The sequence below is a fragment of the Myxocyprinus asiaticus genome, chromosome 3 (assembly GCF_019703515.2).
Source record: "Myxocyprinus asiaticus isolate MX2 ecotype Aquarium Trade chromosome 3, UBuf_Myxa_2, whole genome shotgun sequence".
Classification (NCBI taxonomy): domain Eukaryota; kingdom Metazoa; phylum Chordata; class Actinopteri; order Cypriniformes; family Catostomidae; genus Myxocyprinus; species Myxocyprinus asiaticus.
In genome coordinates this window covers 17,373,947-17,388,694 of record NC_059346.1, presented here as the reverse complement: position 1 = coordinate 17,388,694, position 14,748 = coordinate 17,373,947, and the positions used below count along the sequence as shown (strand labels likewise).

The window sequence follows — 14,748 nt, the reverse complement described above, 5'->3', positions numbered from 1 at the left end:
TTTTCTGGTAAGCTTTATCTACAGTACACAAAATGCAATGCATACAAACTAAATTGTACAGTCAACAAATCACGCCTTAGTTTTAACTACTACCACTTTGCTTCCATAATGATTCCTTAATTGACAAATATAACACATTTCCCCAATTATTCCCATCACCCATCACAGACAGATCTGTCTATAAAAATAAATCCATCATGACATATCCTGAAAACATCCCTCAGTTTAATACAAAAATACCTATATAGTCCCACCACACAAATTTGAGTCTCACTAACGAATTCCCATGGTTTGTTTTCCACCAAACTCCACAATGTATACACCCGCTATAATTTTTGGAATCTAAGAAATGTGCCAATTTTGAATTGCTTCTCAACTGTCTGTATCTGTGTTTACAGTTTGCTCAGAGACCTGAATAAGTGCAAATCCCAGTCACTCTTACAAATGGCCCATGAATCCTTTAAACCTTGAATGTCTTTCCAGAGAATTCTCCAGCACATACTGACAACTTTATTAATATGCTGGATGTAATACTCACATGATAATTGCATTGAATTTCCATTGAGCAATTGCCCCCCTTTCCCTCCGACACAGACACTGTGCAGTGCTATAACTTAAAACACACACACACACACACACAATACACCCTCAAATAACATGCAAATACACTCACATACACACCTTGTCTCTCTTCCTCTCAAATACTTTTCTCCTCTTTCTCTGTTGCCATCTTTTCCCTCCTTCTTACAATTTTCTTTTTTTAGATATAGACACTCTCTAACTCACTAGATTTTATGTTTCTGTGATGTAATAGAAGTATTTTAGTGTTTAGTATTTTTAGGTACTGAAATAGCTAAGGTTTAAAACCAGTCTAACCAGTTTGAAGCTGTTCATGTGCTAAAATTAGGATTTCATCAATGTTTAAACCAACGTTCAACTCATAATAATCATTGCTTAATCATTTGATAATTATTATTTTAACTTCAGTCACCATTAACTTTCATTGCATTGTTTGTCCATTCAAGACAAACATGCCGTCTAACTCCTTTTGTGTTCCACGGGAAAAAGAAAGTCATATAGGTTTGTAACATGAGGGCGAGTAAAAAATGACAGAATTTTCATTTCATTCATGCTAATAGCTGTGCTAAGTGCAATTTATGCATGTGTGACAAACACAACCTAAAAGTTTCTTAACCTTGTTGTCAATATACAGGAGAAAAATCATAACTAACAGGAAGTTTAACTTTAAAATGGCTGATGGTGGTGACAATGACGTGTACAAAATCCATGACACATCAGTGGTGTTTGCCGGTGTTTTGATATGATCACTGCAAATTCCACAAATGTGGGTCAAACAAACTAACTAAAATGAATAAGATACAGCAGATATATTCTAAGCATGACTCTGGCCTTGCAGCTGAAAGCTTTATGATTTATAAACTAGCTTCTCATCAGAGAATTAATGATCATTACTGCGAGTGGTTCCGCATTTCACAGTAGATTCAGGAGCAGAGTTTAACATTTATGCCTTGTTTATTACACAAAGAAACAGAGGAGCTGATCTCTAAGCAAAGCAAAATTAACCTTTCTCTCTTCTCAAGTCCACACATGAGACAGGAAATCAAAATTTGTTTCTGACTTGTACTCTTATTGAAAATTAAGATAATGTTACAGGCTGAATCACTGTAGTGAATTTTTATTCATTCTTTTTTTTTCAACCTCTCAAACAGTCTTCGAGCCATTTAATAAATAAGCCCCAAAAAGGCTGTTAACAAAGGCTACGTGATAAACTGCAAGCAATCTCTGGAATGGGAAAATCCAGCCATAACAGAAATGTACTTATTACATTATACAGGAAGGTTTCCGATTAGCCTTTCGCATTTGTTGCCAAACAAAGAGAATGAGCCAGTCATAGCATCAGACGGCTTTTCCAAAATATGGAGATAAGAAGACTTCCACAACAGGTGCCTCTGTGCGTTATACATGTTGATGTGTTTCTCAAAATGAAGGTTCCAGTCGTTGACTTTACTAAGAGTACCAAAAAGCAGTCGTAGTGCGTATGTGTAGAACGCGTTCGCATTCGCTCACAGTCAAAAGTGTACACTTTGAAAGGCAACACAGTCGACCTGCCGTGATCCGATCTGGAATGCAGAAAAACTAAGAATACCCGGGCCTTTACTTTTCAGTCCCTCACCTTCAACCAAACTGATCCATTCTGGTAGCGCCCATTTTCACAATCAAACCAATTTAATAGAAAAAATGTCCCACCCTACATTTTTCTCATTTAATATCCAGTTCTACTTGGGAAAACATCTGATTACAAAAGTAAAATTGTTTGTGATTGTGAATGCCGTTTCAGATTTACTTTAAACCAGTTCTCCAATTTTTATTAGGTAACATTTTGTCAAATGATACCTACCTATCACTGAAAATTCCAGATACATATAGACACCACACTACCAAACATGTGGTACTTCATATAAAATAAGTTAAATGATTAGTTCACCCAAAAATAAAAATTTTCTCATTATTTACCCACATGCCATCCCAGATGTGTATGACTTTCTTTCTTCTGCTGAACTCAAACAAAGGTTTTTAGAAGAATTTCTCAGCTCTGTAGGTCCATAAAGAGAATGGTGATCAGGCCTTTGAAGCTCTAAAAAGCAGATAAAGTCAGCATAAACATTATCCATCAGACTCCAGTGGTTTAATCAATGTCTTTTGAGGCAATCCAGTTGATTTTGGGTGAGAACAGACCAAAATGCAACTCCTTTTTCTTTGGTTTTGATTGGCCGGTTGGTCCTTGAAAAAAAAAAAAAACTCCACAGGAAACCTACGAACACCGGTATTACTGCTGGTTGGACACTAGGTGGTACTATGGGGTAATTTTCGTTAAGCAGGGTTAGGGATAAGCCTACACAATAAAGCAAGACACCTTGATTTCAAACTTTGAACTTTATATTTTATTTATTTTAACAAAAAATTCAAATGAAACTGGAAAAAAAATTAAGTGCAATTAAAATGTGGCTTTACAACAGTTGTGAAGGGCAACATCTCTCTAGCAAAGCATCTACTTCATCTGTGCATTCTGTCGGGTATTTCGTTGTCCGGGAAAATACATCATGTGTGTGAATAAATACGTTTTCCTTCACTATATATCTCCAATTACATCGGCAACCCCCGGGCTGAGGGATCGGTAACCACCTTTCTATTTACCGTCAGGTAAGTATCCGTCTAAACATGCAGGCAGAAAATTACTTACACAAATGAAGACATAAAAACAATTATAAATGTAAAAATAATAATTATAAATGATAATTATAATCACTGAAATATAAATCATGGTTCGAGGTGAACGTGCTTTTGTAATATTTTATGTTTAATCACAGATGTATAGGCTGCAGAGTTGTGGTCACATTGAACTGCTCTGTGGAAATAAAGCGAACTGAACTCAAAGCACCTCCTGAGCTGAGATGTCTGAGGTCATTTGCAGCACTCATAGACGATACTGTTCTTGTAAAAAAAAAAAATAAATAAAAAAATCAGAAGACAGAAACAAAGAAAGAGTGAGAACCTTTTACATGCGCGTGTTCCACGAGACTGCACGACTCCATACAAACAGCGTGTCATACATGCACACAGACAGCTTTTCTGTCATCTGTTCTTAATAATATAATAAAAAGTGTTTCTTCAAGCACGTGTCTGTGACCACAGGCAAATTATTTGTAATATTAATTTTATAATAATAATAATAATAATAATAATAATTTAATACATTAATGGGAAAACAAGCCAAATATCGTTTTGACATTGTCAAAGGCATCAGCTATTGGCGATCACTCTGACCATCGTCGATCCCCGAGTGCATCGACTGTCGGCACAACCCTAATGTGCATTTCTCTCTATAAATTAACAAAATATTCAGACAGTCTCCTTGCTGGTTTTTCCGACACATTCAGAATCATTACTGCTTTTGCCGATGTTGCTGCAGCTCGCTGCGTGCGTGCGCTTGTAAAATGTATATTTTAAAGGCTCATTATTACAGTTTAGTATTTCTCTGTAATGTAGAACAGCGTTAGCAATGTTACTTATAACAATCTTTCTCAGCCCTGGAACTCAAACCATTTTCTGATGCCCCCCAAAATATATATATTTAAGTAATTCAATTAATATCATAAACATGCGAAAACTAGTCGACTAATGGCTTAAACTAACGACTACTAGTCGACTAGGAAAATCTTTGGTCGGGGGCAGCCCTTCCTTTTTCACTGAACTGTATTTTGACGGCAGTCTCCTTGGCAATCATGATTTCAAGCTTGATTACACTTCCTATAATGCCATCTAGCACTCAGCACATGTGTCAATCACTAGGAAGTGTACTTGAAATCATGATCATGTCTAGAGACTGCTGTCAAGATGTACAGTGAAAAAGAAGTTACAGTTAATAATAATAATACATTTTATTTATAGGCGCCTTTCACGACACTCAAGGTCACCTTACAAACTGAACACAACAAAGTCATCCTTGAAAGCATCAACAATAACAACATTAAGCAAACAATAATATGATATACAGTTTGGTCTGTTCTCACCAAAACCAAATGGATCGCTTCAGAAGACATTGATTAAACCACTGGAGTCGTATTAATTAAGTATAATTTGGTAACAGTCGATTTGTGATTTATATATGACTTTTGGCCTGGTTCGAGATCTGGGTGGGCAAACTATATGTGAACATACTGATAAGTATTCTGAGAGGCTTATCAGAAAGCATGCAGATAAGTGTGTTTTTAGTAGTTTAGTTAGGTGCTGACAGCATCTGGATTTGACAATATTATTTTTTTCTTAGGACATTGCCAAAAACACAAGGCTACTTTTCCCAAGTTTTAAAGAGTATAGGAACTAGGTACAGTCTACCTCATGAACTCATGTCTGCCTCTTGACCAAAATCAGTAAAAATCAGCATAGAATGACAGAGTTAGAGATGGTAAATGAGAGGGAGAGAGAGATAAAAGAAAGACAGGAAATGTAAGTGATACCTCAAACTGTGTCTAACTGAACTTTAAATGAAAGAACTGATTAGCTAGATTCTAACTGATTCAAACTAATTGAGCCCAATCTTTGAATCAAATGAAAGACAGAGCACTAAAGAAACAATTAAAGAGCTACGAACAAAGGGACACTAAACAAGAAAGAAAATTCACAAGAAATTAGACTTTTTTTTTTTATTAGAAAGAGAAAGAATATTTAAGTATTACATACCAATATGCAGATAAAAGCAGAGCCCACTGTATAGTTATGATGTAGTTACATTTACGTCACACTAGTAAGGTGCTTTTAGTAGACAGTGGTAAAATTCCACAGTACTGCCCTCAAACTATGTTTCACAAGCTCAAACATTAATCAATCATATGTTAATTTGCCGAACTCCCCAGAGCATGGTCTACATCAAGGCATAGAGAGGGTACCTATTTACTACACTACCTATGATCCTGCAAAGGAAGATTCACCAATAAGAGAATCGAGGCAAACAAAGTGTGCCAAAAGAGCTATGCAGCAACCACCCAAGCCCCATGACGCACAGTGATGTTGTAATGTTGTGATGCACCTTGGAGCTGGTTGGTTTAGTCCATGGTTAAGAATTCTTTTATAAATGATGTACCAAAATTTCAGTAGTCGGTACCGATACCAATGAAATTTCACGGTTCTTGATACCAATTTCGATACCACAGAAAAAAATTTGCTAACATGATAATGTGCTATTGAACACTCCTTTAGCCTATTTAAAGTAAAATTTCAATGTAAATATAAAATAAAATATTTTAATGTTTCCTTCAAGTTTTTCTAACACTTGTTTGTTTTTAAGCAGGGCCCTACTGAAATCTGTTTTATTTTTTCCCCAAAATCCTTTTTTCCTTTTTTATTGTTTTTATTATTTTTATTATTTTTCCAGAATTCCATGTTTTCAAGTTTAATATCATTTCATTATCAAAATGGTGTCTAATAAATAAATAAAAAATCTTACATTTTTAAAAACTTTTAACAAGTAAAAAATAGAATAATTACTTATCAGCATACCATTGCATTTTTTAACAAACATTTATTCAGAACAAAAGCACTCTTGCTTGTGAAATATTGCTTAATTTGTATTATTATTACAATCATTATTCATTAATCATTATTTATTATTATTCTAATTATTATTATTATTTCTACAGTGAGGATTACATTTTACTATACAGTTATAATATATTTCTGTTGCCATATCTTCAATTTCAGGTTTAGCTTTTATTATGAATTGTGTTTTTATTTTTATGTGTATTTTTGATGGAAATGTAACCTCTCCGGATAAACAGTTCGCTATATGGTCCGGTATGATCGATAAAGTGCAAATGCTGTGATTTAATTATATAAATTATATAAAAGTAACGCTTCAGAGTGGATTAGTAGATGTCGTCACATTTCAATGTTGTCATCTCTCATACAACATGAACAATTCACAGTCTGTGGAGTTTCCAGTGTATGAGCAGTCTGCTTCACACATTCATTTAAAGCTCATGCAGCATTTTGCGGTTTAATAATCACACTAGGACATATCACGATTTTAATTTGATTTGTTGTGCATTTCAGTGTAAAAGGAGTAACAGAGCACATGCTCAAATATGCGTGTGAGCATTTAAGTACCGGTACTTTTAACAACACTAGAAGGATTTAATTACAAATAAAAAATAGTAAAAACTAGAACTGCCAAAATTAATGCATTAACGCATGCGATTAATTAAAAAAGTAAAACACGTTATTGTTTGATCTCGATTAACGCATTTAATGTTAATAAACCAGCATAAACACTGTTTGGAAGGGCGGAACCTTTGCGATTTGTTCGCCCGGACTCATTACACTGACGCACACACCACAAACAGAGATAAAGTGATGGGAAAGGAGCTCTTAACACTATTTGTTGCTCAAAACAAGCCCAGTTGGGACTTGTGACATAAATAAGGTTTGTTTTTCAGCCTATATAAGATGCATTTTATGTACCATATAACCACAGTACATCTTAACTATCTACAAAACACAGAATATGACGTTTTTGTCTCCAAGCTTTTTATGTGGAGTTCAAAGCGGCGCTTGACACTGGCGTTTCACGCTCTGACACAAATCATGAATGCGACTTCACGATTGCAGTAACAAAGTGGATAGCCACAGTCTGTTGGGTGATTAATACTGTGGAGAATGAGAGTTTATGAGAATTAATGCCCACTGCAATGAATACTTAACATAAGGGGATTAATTCTTTCAGTTAGTCAACCTCTCAGTTAGACTTTGGGAAACGTTTAATGTTACTTGAATTGGTGCTATTTTACTGCATTTCTGTCTTTATACTGTGGAAGGCTTTGTCTAAAAAATGTTTTAATGCGATTAATCGCGATTAAAAAATATTATTGACTGACAGCGCTAGTAAGAATACTTCTGGAACTAAGAAGGCTGAAAAAGTACGGTTGCCCTGTTTTAACGGACACTTTCATGACTGATGGCTACTAGCGCATTTATACTACTGCATATAAAAGATGATTAAATAACTAATAAAGTTTGGTACCAGTGTACATGGTGTTCACAGGTTTACAGTCTAACCAGAAAGTGTCCGGTCATGTGCGTTTTCTGATGATGAAGGGTCAATACAAAACAGCATTTATAACAGTTCTGCTGGTCTGGGGCTGTGTAAGGCTCAGTAAGGTTAAACTCCTGCTAGCTGATGCCATCAATCGAAAATCGCCATTGTCTTCTTTGTTAATTTCATTACAACACATAATTTGAGAATAACACCTGTGTCAGTGCTTTTACGCAGCTTTTTATTCACCGTGTCCTAAACTAGACCATTAAAAAAAAAAAAAACAGTCCAGTGCTGGTGTTGGATAAGACCTTTAACCAGAGCATTAGTTAAAATCACAATATGGCTGTTTGGTCTGATTCAATGCATTATGATACAATGATGATAACTCTTAATAACTAAAAAAGCTTTGGGTCTGATTTACACTTTATTCTAGCTTTAAACTTCATCTGCATCTCTACCCTTATTTCACTTTCTCTCTACCGCCCCCTTTCATTGTTCCCATTCTCTGCCTTTCTTTGCTTAGTCCCTTTTATTTTTATCATCTATCTGTCTACTTAGTTTTTCCATCTTTATGCTCGGTTCTCATGGCTGTAGATCTGACACAGGAATGAACATTCACCACAGCTCTGAGAGCTCTTAAAGGACTGGTGCCTCTCTTAGCACGCTCAAGCACTGCATCACTGCCATTTCTGCCTGCCGAGTCACAATGTATGCCTGCCTGCCTGCTAGGGCGAAGCTTGCAGGCCATGCCCCAGTAACCCAGTTTCCCCAGTGCGAAAGCTCCGTAACAGCCCAGCAGTGGCCACTGTGTCATCTGTTACCTAACACACACACACACACACTTGCACAGGAGGTGGATGTACCTGTCCATGTCTCCACTGAGAGCAGAATAGGGCACAGTATGCTGCCCATACAGAGCAGAGACTGTGTTCCCAGCACAACAGAAATAAAAGACTGAAGGGTAAGAGAGAGAGAAAAAGAGTGTGCCTAAAGAGCAAAAGAGACAGAAAGAGAGAGAGAGAGAGAGAGAGATCAGAAAACAGAGAATGTACCTACACTAGAGTTTATGCTGCATCAGATAACGCTGAGAATCCATTGATTTCATTAGGGAATCATGGGGATTTTGCGTCGCAAGTACATAGAGAGAAAAATATAAAAATATGAAGAAAAAAAAGTTTTGCCTTTTGCTGAATCCATTTATCAATAACAATTTTAGAGAGGCGAGTCCAGTTGTGCTTTCAGAAATCCAATTCACTGTATTCACTCTTGATTTCAAACTGATCTGCATTTATCACATACTCTGTCAGAGCTGTCTCTAGTATAAGCGTTCTTACAAGACTGAATCCTCTAACCTTCCAAAACACACCTAAATTACCTAATTGTTTAATGATATGAGGTAACTGACCCAATCAACGACTGGCAGCATCAAGCTTGGCCAATAAAAAACAGGAAAGTACAAACAATTGGAAGATTCTCTTTTAAAGGACATGTCATGACAAAAAAAAAAGGGGACTGTCCAGCTGGGAACAACCATACTTTTCTTGACCAATCATTGATTTATCAGCACAAAACTGACTCACTTATACACAACCTCATTCAACAAGCATCACAGGAAAGGTAAAAAAGGTACAAAATATGTTTTCCTTTAAAACAAAAATGCAAAGTAGCAAAAAGTCATTACCCTACTTAATGGAACTGTAGAAAGTTTTCACAAGTAATTTAATGTCTTTCATTCAGATTAAGTCTGTTTCATTAAGCAAACATAATTTAGTTGGATTAGGTCAAATGAATGTACTATAGTTTAATTCAACTACATTAGGTTTGTCAAACTCAATATACTACGGTTTATTTTAATTTAATAATTCTCTTATGTTGGACAAAATTTATCAATTATTAGTTTATGCCATGTGAGCAAGCGCAAGGACAGTAAAACTGTTGTACTGTCAATTTAATAGTAATTGCTTATAGGCCTGTAAGCAGCACTCAAATCAAGCATCACTTGAAAGTGAAAGTCCATCCTCAACCCAAGCACAAGCGTCAATCTTCACCACAATGGTAACCCCCAAAACTCCAGCATAACAGACACTCTTTTTAAATACTAATATAACAGAACATTAAACATTAACAAATCTCTAACTATTCAAATCTTGCTCAAATTCATAAAATAACACTTAATTTCAACACTTGTTTTCCCTATCCAGTCCCATGCAAAGCATGCTGGGAAATGAAAATCCCCTTCCTAGTTTTATCAAAGCTGCATCCACAAAAAGTTTTCATGTATTCCCAACTCAAATGGATTAAGTAAACTTCCATTTTACAAATTTGAATGGATAGAACACAATGAAATCAAGTTGTGACAAAATGTTCTGTCTTGCTTTAGTTCATTTTAATAAGGTGAATTGAACAAGCAGCAAAAATCTTTATGGTTTTTTATTCTTATTTTTATATTTTCTTATTTATTTTTGTAGCATAAAGTATATTCCTCATTTAAATGTTCAGACTCTTCATATCAATCTTTGGTTGTACAGTCTCAGGTATGTTTTTCCTTCCAGTGACCACAGGTCAAATATAGAGTCAGTAAAGTGTGTGTTTATAAGACTTCATATTCAAAAAACTGAAAAACTATGCAACAGAGTAAATGCATACTGTCCATTACAGAACAAGCCTGTTATCCAGCAACAGCACTTGCAAAGACATTCAACAACACCAACAACATACACACACACACACACAAACAAATGGAAAGATGTTAAAAATACTGTCAAATATTTCATCCACATGTGACACCACTCTACATTCTCAAACTGTCTGCTACAAAAATGTATATAATGTGTTCATGTCAGCACATTGTGCTTTTTCCAGCCTTGAACCAGATGATGGAGAGTAAACAGATGGAACAAGCAGGGTAATAAGAACAATAACTGAGAGGGGTTATTTATTGAGAGGGCAAGAATAACAGATTGAAGATCTAAGTTATTAATAACTCACTAATTGGTCACTATTAAATCCTTATTTATTAGTGTTGCCTAATGCATTGACTTGTTGAAATATGTTTCATCCTAACATCTGTTTCCAATTCACAAGCTTTTGAAACGTTTCTCTGTGTATTGAGAAATGCTGTTCAGTTCAATAAAATTGTTTGATTAAAAATGAAAGATTATGATTTCAGTGCCATAAAGATACGAGGAAAGCTGCAAAACAGGTTTGAACCCTGCCCTGCGATCAAGGTATTCTGGGCCCCTTTCCTACTAAAAAAATACAGTTTAGAATTTGTTGTGGGGCCCCCCCTTGAACCTGTGTGCCCCTTGAATCGTTACCACCTTTCTCCCCACTAGCTACAGCCCTGCCTGCCACCGTCTTTGCAACAACACCAACACATTAAAGAAACATTGACAATTTGTTGATGGCTTATTATGATGGCTTGTCACCTGACTTTCATTCAGGGAACTAAATGGAAAAAAATAAAGCACCAATTAGATTAAGATTAAGATTACGATGAAGACGAAAACATCAGTGGCTCACGCACGTCACAATGAGGTTGCTCGGTTTATATATAATCCTCACGTCGTAGCAAACTACACAGTTAAACCTTTACCAAACAATCCAACAGGTCACCAATATTTAAAATCATGTAGAGCATGGGTCTATTTGTTAATAGGAAAGCTTTCAATACATCTTTACTCCACATAAAATGACCAAATAAAGACACTGAGCGAAATTATAAATACCACCAGCGACGCGAGTTTAATGGAAAAGTTAAACGAGAAACCGAGCGTCGACCGGAGCGTGCAGACACATCATCACCAGTGAACTTTGTATTCCTGTTAACGAAATCCAGGGCATGACGTCACTGCCACCGGCTCAGGATTCTCAAGTCATGTGTTACATAACTTGCATTTATTCATAAGTGCTTTTATTTTAGGGTATTAGGTTCAAACTTTCAATTGAACTATCAGCTTCATTTAATCAAAACATTATCTATAACTTAAGTCCTTAAGAGGTTGTAAAAACAGACAGGATTTTAGACTGCTGCTCTTCTTGACCTCCATAAGAGAAAAAACACAGACGTCAACTCGTTCAATGAATGAATGTGCACATGCATAATTCATAACCTGCCCTACATCTGTCTGACACTTTTGTTATAGGATAGTAACTATCTACAGTGCCTTGGAATATAAAATTTCGAAAGAACATAAAGTACAGAGACTTGCCTAACTTACAGAAAATATCCGTGGCAGTTTCTCGTCCATGTCAACCCGTTATGATTGCACCAAGCGCCTTTAATACAATGACACACTTCTTGTGTGCTCTAATTTCACAAACTAAACCAAGAAACAGCCGGCTGTACTTACCTAATCAGAGACGGCAAAAAGAAACCGACTTGAACAGAAAAGTAGCTTGCAATATCTAGCGACGAGACACACCGAGGGCTTACACATGAAATCGAGTTACATAACCGGCACCGTTTCAGTGGGCAACGAGTGACTTCCAGAGCGCTTTTTTCAATCACTGATGTTCATTTTCCAACGCACACACCTCACTCTTTACGTCATCAGCCGTCGTCACTCCTTAAAAGGAGCGAAGGGGCATGACCGCGCGCCGCGAGGCGAGTCCGGATTCGCTAGAGTCGGCGGAGGGAAGCGCGCACACCCGCAGCGCGTGCTCGACCGGTCTCTCTCCTCACTGTTCTCAAAAAGGTTGAACACCGGCCAGTGAATGTCATCGGCGGAGAATTAGGGCCGTCGTGTCTCAAAGAGGCCAGTTCTTCGCATAGAAAGAAAAGGGCGCCTCGGTTACACCCAGATGTATTAAAACAGTACGAAAACATTTGGGTGAAGGATGGTTTATAAAACTAGATACTTGCATTCGAATTTCCCAAATGGTGTGGGAGTTCTGTAGACAGCACTGTTATGTAAGGACTATTGTTTCATAAGGTGAATTTAGGGACTTATTAGTTTGTGGCTGAATGGACCTGAGATATTGCGTCATTAGTAGAGTACAACGAGGCAAAGGCACGTTTGATTTTTATTTTCCCCCAAAACACTAAATAGCATCAAAAACTAACACAGTGCTTTCCTAACACTCTGAACTGCAACATTTTCCTCATTGCGTATAATGTCTAAAGGTTGATTGTAGGTAATTTGATCTAATATTATTAGGCTCATGTTTTTTAAAATGGTATACATTTATGTAGCGAATGAATATCCTGTACATTATGACATTTATTTTGAAACAAAATACTTATTTGTCATTTTCCATTTTGTTCAAGGTGATTATATATTAATTGTCCAATAAGTGAAAGAATAGCATTTGGGGTAAAAAGCCCCAATGTTGCAGGGTCTAAAGGCCCCTTTAATACACTTTTTTCATAAGTGGGGTTAATAGATTTGTTATGAAAAATATTCAAAGTGGGCTCACATTGACTGATCCAATCACAATGGAGATAAATTTGTTTAGAGAATACTTCAAATGTAATGAAATGTCAAATGTGATTGAAATGAACAAGAAATGATGCACCCTGTTCTGAAGTGCTTCTTTTGAATAAGCATTATCTTAATTTGTTACTAAACAAGCATCTTGTAAAAGTATTTGCCTAAGTTGACAAATTGTGCCTTATAACTATTGCCCCGGTATGTACATTAGATCAGTACAATCCCCCTAGTGGCCTTTTGCCCCAAGTGAGGGAGCCTTTTACCCTAGGCGTTGGGTAAATTGTATTCAAAACAACCTTGCTTTTATTTCTTTAAACTCAAATTATGTTACTCCATCAAAACTTAATACAAATACATGTATTTATTAAATCTTGAGACACTTTGTGACCAGAAAAAAAGCAAATTAGCCCCATTGTACCCTAACCCTCAGCTGGATAATCGAGTTATTACGCACAGCACAATGCACATATGGGAATTTACACATGACTCCCATATAGTTTACCTTAGGAAAAATACATACCAACAGACCTTATTCAGAGTAGAGCCATATTAAATTTTTCACATGAATGAAACAGACTCAAAGCTGATGTAATTTCTGCGACACACCGAATGGAATTGTTTTCAAAATACGCATACATATATCATCTGCCATTGATCGAACTTACAAATAGCCCCGTCCCCAACTAACAGCATTGGCTGAGTAATGTTGTTTGGGCGGGTCTAAATGGGTCGCTCAAAACAAATACAGTTTTTATAGTGCCACAGGGATGCAGTGTTTACAGTTTTTGAGAAATTTTACCTATGCATGTCTTACTTATAGTCGTTTCTGCATTGAATTAAAATTATTAAATAAATTTTAATATTGAAAAAGTTGCATACTTCAGCTTTAAAGTCTCTTCAAGTGTTGTACTGTTTTTAAATTGGTGTTGGTCGTTCAGCTGATAAAACATTGATAATACATCTTTCCAAAAAATCAGTAGACTAAATACTCCAGAAAACACGAGTTGTGAAAATTAGATGTGATCTAGGACCTTCATACAGCTTTACACACCTTTTTCCTGAACTCGGAAATGTCCCCCGATTCATACCAGAAGCCTCTTTTCGTTTTTCTAATCTCCAGTGTTTTCACTCGCATTGGTTTATGTTATTAGCTGGTAATGTGATGTTTACCATACTAAATTTGTAAAAAAAAAAAAAAATAAATAAAATGAATATGGATCCATATTAGTGCTGATACTTTACAGAGTCACCATGAGCATCTTTTGACAGTGCCTCACCTGCCAATGTTTAGGAGTGGATAAATGACATTAGGCTATGGCCTGAGGTTAGTTACATTAATATCATTAACGACTCTGAGTTGTTATGACAGCCAACAACTGCCCAAGTTTAGACTGAACTCATTATTACTCCAGTAAACTTAAAAAATGTTTGTTGTTCTTGGTCTGGATCGCTAGTTTCTGATTGCTTCTTATGGAGACCAGAACTAGAAAACAGTCTAGCACCAATCATTTTCATCATGGTAACACCTAATTGGTGGTCAGGAAAAGTGTGGATACAGTGCATGGCATTGAAGAGTCTGTAAGTCTTTCCCTCACAGCCTCGTTTTCACTTCTGTCAAAAATCAAATATGGCACTTCTCTAAATAAGGTCTCATCAAACTTCCTTGTACTTAAACAGATTTACAAAATAGACTTATTTGTGTTT

General features: G+C 36.2%; 1 protein-coding gene across 1 annotated transcript in view; it reads right to left on the bottom strand.

Annotated features, from left to right (window-relative positions):
• The window catches only part of LOC127429210 (neuronal PAS domain-containing protein 2-like), a 106,148-nt gene extending 94,058 nt beyond the window's left edge, over positions 1-12,090 (bottom strand). The window contains exon 1 of the mRNA XM_051678097.1: positions 11,965-12,090. The gene's annotated coding sequence lies outside the window, so the exon portion shown is untranslated. The remainder of the gene's footprint in view (positions 1-11,964) is intronic.
• Between the last annotated feature and the right edge of the window lie 2,658 nt (positions 12,091-14,748).